Below are 15,179 nucleotides of genomic sequence, written 5' to 3' on the forward strand. Positions count from 1 at the left end.
AAAGGGTACGAAAAATGAGAGAGAGAGAGAGAGAGAGAGAGAGAGAGAGAGAGAGAGAGAGAGAGAGAGAGAATTTGATTTGATGCCGAGAGAGTAGCAAACATTCGTATTACGGTGTGTGTGTGTGTGTGTGTGTGTGTGTGTGTGTGTGTGTGTGAGAGAGAGAGAGAGAGAGAGAGAGAGAGAGAGAGAGAGAGAGAGAAATGTAATTAAAAGCACCCCCTTCAGTTTAGTAAAGGAAGTGATTTAATAAAGGAAGGGATTTTTGTATGGTAGGAAATAATGGAAACGTACCCATCTCACACACACACACACACACACACACACACACACACACACACACACACTTATTTAACTCTGGAGGCTTCATCTTTTAGGGGTAAGCTTTGAGGGTGGGGAAAAGAGAGAGAGAGAGAGAGAGAGAGAGAGAGAGAGAGAGAGAGAGAGAGTTGGTTCTAGTTTGCCAGACGATTTTATTCCAGGAGGCTTTTGGCAGTATTCTAAGTGACTTTTTCCAGATTACGTAACACCTCTTCCATAGCGATTAATTTTGCGTAATGTAATTCATGTCGTCTTGTGTGATATACTGTATGCTAATTTGACGAAGCTTTTGGCCGTATTGTAAAAGGTTTTGGATTTCTTAACACCTCTTCCTTAGCGGTTTTGTCAGTATAATACATCGCACTGACCTGTATATTTTATTGATGCGAGCTGTATTGATATTGAATTGATATAAATAACATGAAAAAGATTGTTAAGGTGTAATAGGGAAAATAAGTCGCCTAGGGAGAGATGCTGCGAGGCTTCTGCAATCACCCACAGTCCAATCACTTTAGTTGGCTCAAGCTTTTTTATTTATTTATTTATTTTGAGTGTATATACCTTACCTCAGTGGCAGAAGGACAATACTATGGCTGTACATTAGCTTCTCTTATTACGGATCAGCATTACGACTTAGCATTACGGATCAGCATCACGACTTAGCATTACGGATCAGCATCACGACTTAGCATTACGGATCAGCATCACGACTCAGGATTACGACTCAGCAGTACAGCTCAGCTTTACGACTTAGCATTGCGGCTCTGCATTAGCGATGGAGAGATGGCAATTTTACGTCAAGTTAAAGTGATGCGAGTGTAGTAAACATGTCAGCTACAATTATAGGTGTCAGTACAGTATCATTAACAAGATCATTATCTGGAGATTAATTGCCGTGCTAATTAAAATCGTGTGACAGTAGTGAGAATGAAATGATAGGACACGTCGACATAGTGAAGGGGTGGAGAGCTTGACACAGGACGAAAATAAAGAGAGGTTAAAGAGAAATGAGTGAGATGCTAGAGAAAGTAAGCGAGGAAGATGACAAGTGGAAATCGAGATCGGTTAGAAAGAGAGAGAGAGAGAGAGAGAGAGAGAGAGAGAGAGAGAGAGAAAGAGAGAGGCATAAACATAATTAGCCCTGTATAGATTCTTAACGAAATAGATTAATGTATTTATTGAAAGTGACAGACACGTAGAGAGAGAGAGAGAGGGGGGAGGGGCTGGGAATGAAGAGAGCAAGGAGAGTGAGAGTGAGAGTGAGAGAGAGCAGGAGTCAACTTAAAGCAACCTTGTCCATGGCAGGGTCCTCTAACCTCTCTCTTTCTCTCTTTTCTCTCTCTCTCTCTGACTTTCTCTCTTTCTTCTTTTCGAATATCTGTTGCTTTTCATTAACAGAAGTCTCTCTCTCTCTCTCTCTCTCTCTCTCTCTCTCTCTCTCTCTCTCTCTCAATATTATAAAGAATCTAAATAACTTATGTTTCTCTATAATTCTTTATTATTATTTTTTATTTGTGGTAGTTATTCTGTGCGGTTATTACATCTATGTTTATGTGAGAGAGAGAGAGAGAGAGAGAGAGAGAGAGAGAGAGAGAGAGAGTAGAAGGGTTTGGAAAATAAATGAAATGGAAAGGTAGGGTAAGAGGAGGGAGTGAGAGAGAGAAAAGAGAGGAAAAGAGAGCAAGCCGGGTACAAAGAGAGTTGTCTGGTCTCACACCACACCCAGTACTCTCTCTCTCTCTCTCGTGTGTGTCTGGGTATTTGCCTGTCTGTCTGTCTGTCTCACACACACACACACACACACACACACACACACACACACACACTTTAATATGAATGCTCGTTTCCTTTCTCAGCATCACATCAAATTCTGTCTGTCTGTCTGTCTGTCTCTCTCTCTCTCTCTCTCTCTCTCTCTCTCTCTCTCACACACACACACACACACACACACACACACACACACACACACACACACACACACACACACACACACACACACACACACACACACACACACACACACACACACACTAGTAGAGTAGCAACGCGTTCCTGGCAACTTCTTTCATAGTACTTCCTTGACATGATTCGTACGACCTTTTGATGTACTAATTGTCCCTGTAACTCCTTGTAAATCCCTCTCTCGAGATGTCTCCCTCACTCTCCCCACTGTCTTCCTCATTCTCCCTCACTATCTCGCTCCCTCTCCCTCACTGCCTTCCTCCTTCTCCCTCACTGTCTTCCTCCTTCTCCCTCACTGTCTTCCTCCTTCTCCCTCATTGTCTTGCTCCCTTTCCCTCACTCTTCCTCCTTCTCCCTCACTGTCTCGCTCCCTTTCCCTGACTGTCTTGCTCCCTTTCCCTCACTCTTCCTCCTTCTCCCTCACTGTCTCGCTCCCTCTCCCTCACTGTCTTACTCCCTTTCCCTCACTGTCTCGCCCCCTCTCCCTCACTGTCTCCCTCCTTCTCCCTCCTTCTCCCTCACTGTCTCCCTCCTTCTCCCTCACTGTCTCCCTCCATCTCCCTCACTGTCTCCCTCCCTCTCCCTCACTTTCTCGCTCCCTCTCCTTCACTGTCTCGCTCCCTCTCCCTCACTGTCTCCCTCCTTCTCCCTCACTGTCTCCCTCCTTCTCCCTCACTGTCTCCCTCCCTCTCCCTCACTTTCTCGCTCCCTCTCCCTCACTGTCTCGCTCCCTCTCCCTCACTGTCTCCCTCCCGCTTCCTCACTGTCTAGCTCCCTCTCCCTCACTGTCTGGCTCCCTCCCCCCTCACTTTCTCGTTCCCTCTCCCTCACTGTCTCCCTCCCTCTCCCTCACAGCCTCCCTCCCTCTCTCCCGCACTCCCTCTTTTTCCCTTACTTCCTTCCCACCTAGGACGTGTATCATATTAAACTGTAGCATGCACCAGGTCATTTATTTCCACTGTACTTGGGAATGACTTAGTAGAACAGAAGGTGTTCATGTCTTCAGTGGCAAGTTGTTTAAGTTGATGTAGTGAGCACCAGGTGATTTTATCCAGAAACATCATTCCCAGTGAAAGTTAAAGCATATGTCGATTAAGATTAGGCTGAGTGAATGACAGGTGCATTATTATCTCTCATGAATTCATTATTATTCAGTGATAGTGATGCATGACATTGGAATATGCATGGTTGTGTTGGCGTGGTCCCTCAGTGGCAGTATGAGACAGTTGTATAAATATTTGGTAGTTATTATCGAGGAAAAATTTGATCTAGGGAAGTAAAATAGAACGATCAAAATCTATAGAATGTCTTGATGGAAAATGATACAGGTCAGAATCAAGATATTTATAAAAGTCAGTCAAAATATTTACAAGTCACAATCATGATTTATACAAGAGTCAGAATCAAAATAATTATAAGAGTCAGAATGAAGATTTGAATTAACAAGAGTCAGAATGAAGATATGAATTAACAAGAGTCAGAATCAGACATTAATTAACAAGAGTCAGAATCAAGATATTAACAAGAGTCTGAATCAAGATATTTATAAGAGTCAGAATCAAGATATTAAGAAGTCAGAATCAAGATATTAACAAGTCAGAATCAAGATATTAACAAGTCAGAATCAAGATATTAACAAGAGTCAGAATCAAGATATTAATTAACAAGAGTCAGAATCAGATATTAATTAACAAGAGTCAGAATCAGATATTAATTAACAAGAGTCAGAATCAAGATATTAACAAATCATAATCAAGATATTAACAAGAGTCAGAATCAAGATATTAACAGGTCAGAATCAAGATATTAACCGGTCAGAATCAAGATATTTATAAGAGTCAGAATCAATATATATTCCGGAGCAGATGGTTTAGACACTTGTAATCCCCTAGATCAGAGAACATTATTTTAGTTTTTTATCACTATACTCTTTATATTCCAACTTGGCCCTAAAATTTCCATCTCTCCATCTTTACTCATGGTATGTAACACTAATACAAATACAAGAATATAATGCTAATAACAAAGAAGTGCAATAAAAAGGACGTAGAGCCGTAGCATTGTCATATAGTGCCACAGATCTACCTAAAACAAGATGCAAAAAGACGAAAATCTGGCCAGTTTAAAGTGATAATACCGTACCTCCAGACCACTTCATTCAGTTTAGCAATTTTCTCGTATCGTTGGTATTAATGAAGGCTGCATCTAACCCCTCCAGTTCGAAAAATCCATTCATTTGGTGGTGATACGAACAGGATAATAGGTAGAGCATCACATTGACAGGTAACTCGTTCTTAAATATATTCATGCTGTCTTCACACCATCTTATTGGCTTTAGAGAAGACTTGTAACCGGAGGTGGTTGATTTATCTCTTAATCAGCCGCTTCCATGTTGAGGGTGAATAAAGTCAGCGAATAAAATACTTTGAAGATAACAAGAGTAACTGGGGTCCTCTGGGCGAAGTGGTGTTTTGAGTGTGGTGGTGGTACTGTGGTGGTGGTGGTGTGTGGCGGTACTGTGGTGGTGGTATGTGGCGGTACTGTGGTGGTGGTGTGTGGCGGTACTGTGGTGGTGGTATGTGGCGGTACTGTGGTGGTGGTGTGTGGCGGTACTGTGGTGGTGGTGTGTGGCGGTACTGTGGTGGTGGTGTGGCGGTACTGTGGTGTTGGTGGTGTGTGGCGGTGCTGTGGGTGTGGTGGTGGTGTGTGGCGGTACTGTGGTGGTGGTGGTGTGTGGCGGTACTGTGGTTGTGGTGGTGTGTGGCGGTACTGTGGTTGTGGTGGTGTGTGGCGGTACTGTGGTTGTGGTGGTGTGTGGCGGTACTGTGGTTGTGGTGGTGTGTGGCGGTACTGTGGTTGTGGTGGTGTGTGGCGGTACTGTGGTTGTGGTGGTGTGTGGCGGTACTGTGGTTGTGGTGGTGTGTGGCGGTACTGTGGGTGTGGTGGTGTGTGGCGGTACTGTGGTGGTGGTGTGTGGCAGTACTGTGGTGGTGGCGTGTGGCGGTACTGTGGTGGTGGTGTGTGCTGGTACTGTTGTGGTGGTGGTGTGTGGCGGTGCTGTGGTGGTGGTGTGTGGCGGTACTGTAGTGGTGGTGGTGTGTAGCGATACTGTGGTGGTGGTGTGTGGCGGTACTGTGGTGGTGGTGGTGTGTGGCGGTACTGTGGTGGTGGTGATGTGTGGCGGTACTGTGGTGGTGTGTGGCGGTACTGTGGTGGTGGTGGTGTGTGGCGATACTGTGGGGGTGGTGGTGTGTGGCGGTACTGTGGTGGTGGTGTGTGGCGGTACTGTGGTGGTGGTGTGTGGCTGTACTGTGGTGGTGGTGGTGTGTGGCGATACTGTGGTAGTGGTGGTGTGTGGCGATACTGTGGGGGTGGTGGTGTGTGGCGGTACTGTGGTGGTGGTGGTGTGTGGCGGTACTGTGGTGGTGGTGGTGTGTGGCGGTACTGTGGTGGTGGTGGTGTGTGGCGGTACTGTGGTGGTGGTGGTGTGTGGCGGTACTGTGGTGGTGGTGGTGTGTGGCGGTACTGTGGTGGTGGTGGTGTTGTGTGGCGGTACTGTGGTGGTGGTGGTGTGTGGCGGTACTGTGGTGGTGGTGGTGTGTGGCGGTACTGTGGTGGTGGTGGTGTGTGGCGGTACTGTGGTGGTGGTGGTGTGTGGCGGTATTGTGGGTGTGGTGGTGTGTAGCGATACTGTGGTGGTGGTGTGTGGCGGTACCGTGGTGGTGGTGGTGTGTGGCGGTACTGTGGTGGTGGTGTGTGGCGGTACTGTTAATCCCGTGGGTCTGTCGCTGTGCCTTGAATATTTACTCATTCTGTTGACTGTTGTTGCCTCTGCCGCGTCATTTATTTTTCAGGCGGCCAGGAATCGCTCTTCATGGGTGGTAGTCGGGGTCCGTGTTTATGCGGGATCGTAATCAGTGTACGGGACCGGTTAAATCTTCCTATCAGTTTACAGTTATCAGAAATCGTGTTGTTTTTCGTATTCTTTTGCTTGGTTATTCGCTGTAGTTTGACCGTGATGTATTATCAATATGAATGGATATTAAAGAATTAACAGTATGAAGTAAACAGTATGAAATTATAAAGCTTACAAATAATCAGTTGGTTTATTTACAGCTTAAGCATCGAAGTTTGTAAAAGCGGCCCTACCGTCAGGCGAGTGTGTGCGCTGTGGCACGTGCTGTAGCCTCACCAGGACGCCATGGCTTCACCAAGTCACTGGGCCTCATAGTTACTGACTTGCACACGCGTTTCTCTCATAAGGCCCCTTCCATAATCATTGCTTATTATTTATGTGTTGAGTCCAATATTTTTCTATTTTTAGATGATTTTACTCACCTTAGGAAAATTGTTCAAACTTAAAGGGTTAGACATAGCCTTCATTAATATCTGTCCAGCTTTCTAATGTAAGAGTTACTCGATATTCTAAGTCTTTTATGTATAGAGCAGATCAGTTCTGGAACTGTCTTCATCACTCTGTTTTTCCCTATACTTAATGACCTTCTGTTGCACTGTGTTCAGGCATCCCAAAGTAAACTGATCTTGAAATTGGCTAAATTTCCCCTAGTTTTCTTGAAAAGAATAACTTTTCTGAAGACATCCAACCTTTTTATCCATCTTCTGTGCATAAGGAAAAGTATTCTTCATAAGTTGGATAAAATTGTTTGCTTTTGGCCTGAAGGGGTAATATGCTGACAGGAAATTATCATTCCTCTGTTTCCGTTCCCACAGTCGTATTTGGTGGTAATGTTGGCGAGCGCGCGAACCACTAACAAGAACTGTATTTGACTGGCTACCACGGGATCCTTACTGGGCTCTATACCCTAGTGAAGCTTACTGTTTATGAAATGTTTCTATGGAATCGCAAACAAAACGACTGTGCAACCGACCCGAACTGAACTATTTGAAGTGTTTCTCGATGATCTCAATAATAACACCGCGGTATGACGGATCTGGTAACACGGGGTAATTTGTATATATCCAGTGTGCTGCCGTTCCCGCTGTGTTATGGCTTCTCTTCAGCTTGTTGCAGAATACCGACATGAAGTGAACCGTCACATTGTAAGTTCGGTAACACATTAGATACGTCTCTACCATCGAGTTAAGGTGAATTGCAGGTGGCTACTGAGGAGACCGATAGCTGGGGACAAGTACGGAATTAACTAAGCCTGACTGGTTGATGACTAGACGCTGCTGTTAAGTCTGTTCCTGACTGTCGTGCTGCCACCTGCCCTGGAGTAGCACCTCACATTATACTCTGGCTTCCTGGCACATAAATAGTGAAGGTAGAAGAATTAATGATACCCTTGGTTTTAATGCCACTGGACTTAATGATTCACTGTATGTTTCTGTTATCTGACAGTATTTCATTCCTGTGTCATATTTTAATTAATGTGAAATACAGTGCCGGCACACACACACACACACACACACACACACACACACACACACACACACACACACACACACACACACACACACACACACACACACACACAAGGATATACAGAAATGGGGCACACATTCCAGCATTTCAGAAGTATTTACTGTATGTTTTTAGGGCGTGAACTACAAGAGAAATGACAGTAATTTTTCAAGCGTACCGGAGCGGGAGTACGCTGGGAGAGTTTGTGGGTGGAGGGAAGAAGTTATGGAGAGAAAGAAGGGAGAAGGGGAGAGTTTAGAGCTATGAAATGTGAGAGGAGTAGGAAAAAGTAAAATGGTGGCCGATATGTAACAATGTCGATGAGGTAAGGTTTATATCCACTCACTTGTTTTATGTCGTCCCGGAGACCCTGTTTAAAAGGTGAGACTGGGCAACATCCCTCACTGTCTCAGCCATCATACAGGTCACATTGTTAGCTTTAGTGACTTCTGTGGCAGGTTGATTCTAAGGCGTCTGTATATTATGTCTACCAATACAGATCTAGAGACCACATAAATAAAGACTGAACAACCTCGCCGTTTTGCCCTCTCCTGACACACGCAAAGCTGTTGTAAATACAGTTAAGTTTAGTGTTTTGTAAAAGAAGTTGATCCCATGCATTACTAGGATATCATGCGTTAAAGTCAGCCCTACAGAACGCAAGAGTTGCCCCTTCAATACGATGGTATTTTCGTTATTTTAGTCTGGTTACTGACATGCGATTTAGTCAGCTTAGAAGGGATTTTTCGGACTGTTGGTGTTACGAAATTATGTAGTCTTCAGTAACCACTACACTACCGTACGTCACCAGTAATGTGATAGAGTTAGTGGGTAAGTAGCATGAATCATATATAAAGGACGCTGTTGTCAGACTGAAGAAGTTTTGTGAGTAGGTGGGTGAATGGTGTGTGTGTGTGTGTGTGTGGATCTTGACTTCCAACCCAGCGACCGCCCCAACACATCAGGAGAACATACTCACTGAGGGCCGAACAGGGAAGTTTAGGAAGTGACAGAGGCTAGCTTAGGTGTGGATATGAGGGGGACTCGTTGAAGCACAAGAGCCGACGTCATCCCATCAGTATTTACTTCGTTGTCGTTAATGCTGAGAGAGGATAGATGGCAGGACCAGTGAAGTATGTAGGATGGATGGGTGACGTTGTAATGCCTCAGAAAATCAAATACTCTATAAAGCGTTGGGTATGTGAGGGGATGTAAAGACAGAGAGAAGAGGATGGTGCACAGAGTAAAGATGAGAGGGAGTGTGTGTATTTTGGTTTTAATGTCAGATTTCACAGTTTACCTGTTAGGAGCCATATATTGTATCGCTTACGTCTTATACCCCCCCCCTCTCTCTCTCTCCTTCACACACACACACACACACACACACACACACACACACACACACACACGAAGACAATTTAGTGAAACGAAGGCAATTTCCACCACCCTACACAGTACGAGGAGAGGCTGGTGTTGTCTTACAGTGTGTGTAGGAGGGGGGGGGTGGACGTGAGGGAGTTTTGTGGGTGGTTGGGTGGGAGGGTGTATGTAGGTGTGTGTTTTGTGGGAGTGGGTAGAGGGGGTGTATGTAGATGAAGTGTGTAGTTTGTATTATATGTGACTAATGCTACTGTTATTGTAAAGATGGAGACATGTTTTGAGCGGTAGTGAGATCCATTGGAAGAAATAACGCAATCGGGAAAAAAGTGCAGGTTATTTATTATTATTATTATTATATAGATAGCAGTACGCCTTGGTGGGTGGAGTGGTGGTGGCTCAGTGGTTACCGTAATGGCCGTCTAATAGGTGAGTGCCCTAATTTTGGGGTTGGAAGGTTCGTAGCCGATGCCGTGGCGGACATTAATAGTGGATGCTGGAGGGGAGGGGTGGCCTTCTGTGTCCTATCCTGTTGTTTTATATCGGTGGCAAATACAAACCTGATATAGTCATAGTTATTATCAAACTTGGACCCGTATTCTCTTCGGGCAAGGAGTATCCCTGACACCTGTTCCTTAGCGATTTATTTTCCAAAGTGCTCATTAATATCCCCTGGTTTGCTTCTCACGTCTTTTCAATACCTACATAGATTGCATGAATAACACACAAGAATCAGAAACAAATCGGTAAGAATGAGGTGTTAGTAAGCTTCCTAACCGTACTAGAATACTTCCTTTGAACTTTTACTTGCACTGCTCTCTCACGCCGAACATCCGCTACCTTATGCATACTTCGCCAGCATGAGTAAGTGTTAACGCTGTCGATCTCTCACCGAGCAGAAGGTTCGATCCTGCAGTGGACTTTATTAAGCTGATGTGGTAGATGTATGTGTGTGTGTGTGTGTGTGTGTGTGTGTGGAGAGAGAGAGAAAGAGAGAGAGAGAGAGAGAGGAGGAAAATTCTCTCTCTCTCTGATCCGCCTTTTCTATGACCTAAAGAAGAGAGAGCCAGTGAGTGAGAGCGAATGTATGAGCGAGTGGGAGTGAATGTGAGAGAGTGAGAGGATGTGAGAGAGGGACATGATAGTGCATGATTGACAGTGTGAGGGCGAAAGTAAGAGGGTGTGTGTAAAAATGAGCAAGTGTGTGAAAGTGATAGAGCTAGTTTGAAAGTGTGTGTATGTGTGTGTGTGTGTGTGTGTGTGTAAAAGTGAGGTAGTGCGTGTAGAAATGATTGTGTGAAAGTGACAGCATATATGAGTACGTGAGAGTGTGTGTGGAAGTGAGAGTAGAACAAATGAACAAGTGGGAGAGAGAGAGAGAGAGAGAGAGAGAGAACCAATACTTCAGATTTCAATATAAGATTTTTAATTTCATTCCTCCCTCTGCCCCTCCCCTCCCCTCCCCTCCCCTCTTCACTCCTCCTCTCCTCTCCCCTCCCCTCCCTTCCAGCCCTCTCTTTCTTCCTCCTTTCTCTCTTCCCTTCACCGTGTCTCCCTTTTCACCTCTTCCTCCCACTGTCCCCCTCCCTTCCTCTCCTTTTTCCCCTCCGTCCCTTTCCCTCATCCCTTCTCCTTTTACTCTCAATTCCCCCCCACCTTCACCCACACTCCCCCCCCTTCCTCCCTCCCCTCTGATTTCTTCCTCTTAGCTTCTGCTCTCCCTTCCTCTTCCCTTCCTTTCCTCTCTTCTCTTACTTTCTTTTTTCTTTTCCTCTCCCTCTCCTCCTCCCTCTCCTCTCCTCCACCTCCCTCTCTCATTAAATCATCGTTTTCAAACTTTCTGATAAAATTGATAAGACGTGGATATAATGTATTGACAAATGTGTGATTGATGGTTGATGGCGCTAAGAAAATATTGACGATCTTAGACATATTCCTTAAATCTATCGAGCCATTCATCTGTATATATAGCAGTCCGTGTGTAGACTTCTGTCCGTCTGTTTATTTTCTAGTTCGCCATCCATCCATCCATCCATCCAGTCGTCCATCCAGTCGTCCATCCATCCATCCATCCATCCAGTCGTCCATCCATCCATCCGTCTCTACGTCCGTCCATCCATCCATCCATCCATCCATCCAGTCGTCCATCCATCCATCCGTCTCTACGTCCGTCCATCCATCCATCCATCTATCCATCCATCCATTCATCCGTCCGTCGGTCCGTCCGTCCATTCAACCGTTAATTTTTTGTTTCCGACCTTGGACATAGGATAGCAGTTCGTTGTCTGAGGCCCAGTAGTCCTCCTATGCGTCCCATACTTTACATGTCACCACTTTGTCACTAACACCCACCGTCCATATTGAATACAAGCGAGAGCTGTCTCGTTCAGGACTGGTGCATAGGTATTAGTGGGAATGTTTTTATTATTATGTCAGTGGGTCTTGTGGAAGGTGAATGTCTTTTTCCTTCCTTTTTTTTTTTTTCCCCTCGAAATTCATTAGCCTGGGATGGGAAAACTGACGACCTTTCTAGCCACTCGGCCTTCACCTCCCCCTTCCGAATGTTTTGTATGTATATGTATGTATGCGTGTATGTATGCATTTATGTATGTGTATGTATGTATGTATATATGTATGTGTGTATGTATGTATGTGTGTATGTATGTATGTGTGTATGTATGTATGTATGTATGTATGTATGTATGTATGTATTCTTCGGTCTACAGTATATTCATTTACCTGTGTTTTGTATATATCTTCATGGCTTGATCTTTAGTTTATATATCTATCTGTCTTCTGTCTATTTATCCCTACATGGCATCTGTCTATCTCGATCTATCCAGCTGTCTGTAATCAACCACTGTCTGTCCATCTGTCTTTCAGTTCATCTCAATACTGTTGTCTAAAACTATCGCTATATCTTTCTATCCTGCACCCTATCCACGTGTTTTCAACCATTGCACGGTATTCTATGTGTGTGTGTGTGTGTGTGTGTGTGTGTGTGTGTGTGTGTGTGTGTGTGTGTGTGTGTGTGTCCGTCTCTCTCTCTCTCTCTCTCTCTCTCTCTCTCCTCTTTAACCCGGATGCTGGCGTGACGTCATTGAATCACGTCATGCGAGGGGAGGCTTAGATAATGGAAGAGTTAGATAAGATAGACAGATGGATAGGTAGATAGATGGAAGTAAGCATCAAAGTGTAGGGAAAATACAGATAGTTTGACGGAAGGTGGTTGGATGGATAGATAGATAGATAGATAGATAGATAGATAGATAGATAGATACTGCAGATAGACACAGAGGTAAATGGTAAATTGTAGGAAAAGACAGATAGAGTTTGACGGAAGATGAGTGGACGGATAGATAGACATATAGATAGATACATGAGTAGATAGATAAATAGACAGATAATTGGATATACAAGTGGATGAATAGACTCAGCTGATAGATAAATAGGAGGATGAATTTGTGTGGAGATGGATAGATAAATACTGGTGGATAGATAGAATAGATAGACGGATTACACTGCTGCGTGGTTGGTAGTTTAGGTCAGTAGGATACATATATGAACGGAGATTATGGATAGATATAGATTGGTAGATAGATCGATATAGAGAGATAGGAAAGAAATAGGATAGACAGGGAGATGAGTAAAGAAAGCAGAAATATAGATAGATAGATTAATAGACAGATAGATAGATAGGTTAATAGATGAATGAAAGGGTCGACGGACGTATGTAGAGGTAGAATGATAACTAAAAGAACAGGGAGGTGGACGAAGTGATAGATAAAATATAGACAGACTGATAGATAGATTGATAGATATATAGGAATGCACATGAATAGACGGGTGGATATCTGGAGAGAGAGAGAGAGAGAGAGAGAGAGAGAGAGAGAGAGAGAGAGAGAGAGAGCCGTGAATGACTCTCCTGCTGGCCCGCTAGACACGGATGCATGGGAATGTAGTTACACCTTCCACTCTCACCACTTTGGTATTCACGCCCTTCACGCCCCTTCCTTGTGTGTGTGTGTGTGTGTGTGTGTGTGTGTGTGTGTGTGTGTGTGCATACCTGATCGTTTAGTCCTTTGTGTGTTTATATGTTTATGAATGTGTGCTTATAAGTTCATGTGTGTGTGTGTGTGTGTGTGTGTGTGTGTGTGTGTGTGTGTGTGTGTGTGTGTGTGTGTGTGTGTGTGTGTGCATACCTGACCGTTAAGGCCTATATATGTTTATATGCTTATGAATGTATGCTTATAAGTAGATGTGAGTGCATATGTGAGTGTGTGTGTGTGTGTGTGTGTGTGTGTGTCAGCGTCCACCTCACCATCACAAGGTTGGACTCGGGAAATCCCCTACAGGACATATTTAACCCCTTCACCCCGATGACGTATTTTATGTTTATTTTTGCTGTCCAGACGATTTTATACATCTCTCTCTCTCTCTCTCTCTCTCTCTCTCTCTCTCTCTCTCTCTCTCTCTCTCTCTCTCTCTCTCTCTCTCACATCACAGCAAGTACGTACGTGTCTTTTTAAAGTTACATTTTGCCACCACCAGACGCTTTCATTCGGCGTAGGAGAGACATTTTGAACTGGGTGGGTTAAGTACAGCCTTCATTAACAGCGTAATTAATGGAAAAAAAAAACTGGTGGCGGCTAGAGTGAAACAAGGCGTGAAAGGGTTAACAGTGTGTGTGTGTACGTGTGTGTGCGTGTGGGTGTGTGTGTGTGTGGGTGTGGGTGTGGGTGTGTGGGTGTGTTTTATCTCATCTCCCTTGCCACCTGATTTTTACCATTTTTTTCTTTATCACTCCATTCTGAGGACGTCAATTTCCCTATGTTTTTCCTTCTACCACATGATTTTATAAAGCCTGGGACACCTTTGCAATGAGGGGGTTAATGTTTTGCTGTCGATAAGCTTCCCTTGAACTGAATATAATCGTCTGGAGATAGCACAATTTCTGTATAAGACATCGTAGTGAAGGGGTGAAGCTCTTTGATACAGTAACGCTGTTTTAAAGAAGACTATAAGAATAGAGTGATAATTGCTGCTCCTGTGTTAATGTGACTGGGCTGTGAGATTGCGACAAGGAAAGCGAGGAAAATACAGATTACAGTAAGGAGAGGATAGACAGATTACAGCAAGGAGAGGAAAGACGGATTGCAGTAAGGAGAGGAAAGACAGATTACAGCAACGAGAGGAAAGACAGATTACAGCAACGAGAGGAAAGACAGATTACAGCAACGAGAGGAAAGACAAATTACAGCAAGGAAAGCAAAGACATTACGCCAAGGAAAGCCAAGACAACATTCCTTATCTCGCCAACCCGTGCTGAAATCCTGCAAAAATGTTGTGTTTTCGCCCGGGATCGAACCGGGGACCTTGCGCGTGTGAGGCGCACGTGATAACCACTACACTACGAAAACTTGATGATGTTAGTGATTTCATTCTGTTTATTGGAGGCGTCTTGTGGTGAAGGGATTAAAGTTGATTTTTATTCCCATGAATGTGAGAAAACCATCCTAGTCAAAGTAAAAATCGTCTTGTTGTAGCCAGAATCTTAAGGGAGTTAATGAAAGCTGTTATAAGTCTGCTAAGAAATCGGTCTGAATGTGAAAAGAAAATACTACTACTACTACAGCTGCTACTACTACTACAACTACTACTACTACTACTACTACTACTACTACTACTACTACTACTACTTTTTGGAAATGAAGACCTTAAGGTAAAAAGGTATATGAGGGAAGAGGGTGTTGTGTGGTGGTGGTGGGAGGAAGATTTTTTTTTGTGTGTGGGGACATTTCTGGGAGATCCGCTTGTCGAGGCCACCCCCCCCCCCCACCAACAGGTTGCTGCCTCAGGTGGTAGATGGATGTAGAGATAGAGTGTATTTAATAGTTAATGTGTATGTATGTGTTTGTGCAGTGTAAACAAATACACCCACACGCAGCCACAAGTAATCATCATCATCATCAAACATTTCCTCCCAACACACACACACACACACACACACACACACGTCTCATGGTGCTGTGGGTGGTGACCTCGACAAAAGGATCTCTAGGTATTTCATCCTTACTCATCAACAACCCCTCCC

The 15,179-nt window shown here is 44.3% G+C and overlaps 1 non-coding gene across 1 annotated transcript; it reads right to left on the reverse strand.

The window, feature by feature from the left end:
- Positions 1-14,432: 14,432 nt before the first annotated feature.
- Positions 14,433-14,505, reverse strand: TRNAV-CAC (transfer RNA valine (anticodon CAC)). Its single transcript has one exon. It is a non-coding gene; the product is annotated as a tRNA-Val (tRNA).
- Positions 14,506-15,179: the final 674 nt, after the last annotated feature.

Source organism: Coenobita brevimanus, chromosome 62 (assembly GCF_032717465.1).
Source record: "Coenobita brevimanus isolate Jiangsu-jjx chromosome 62, ASM3271746v2, whole genome shotgun sequence".
Taxonomy (NCBI): domain Eukaryota; kingdom Metazoa; phylum Arthropoda; class Malacostraca; order Decapoda; family Coenobitidae; genus Coenobita; species Coenobita brevimanus.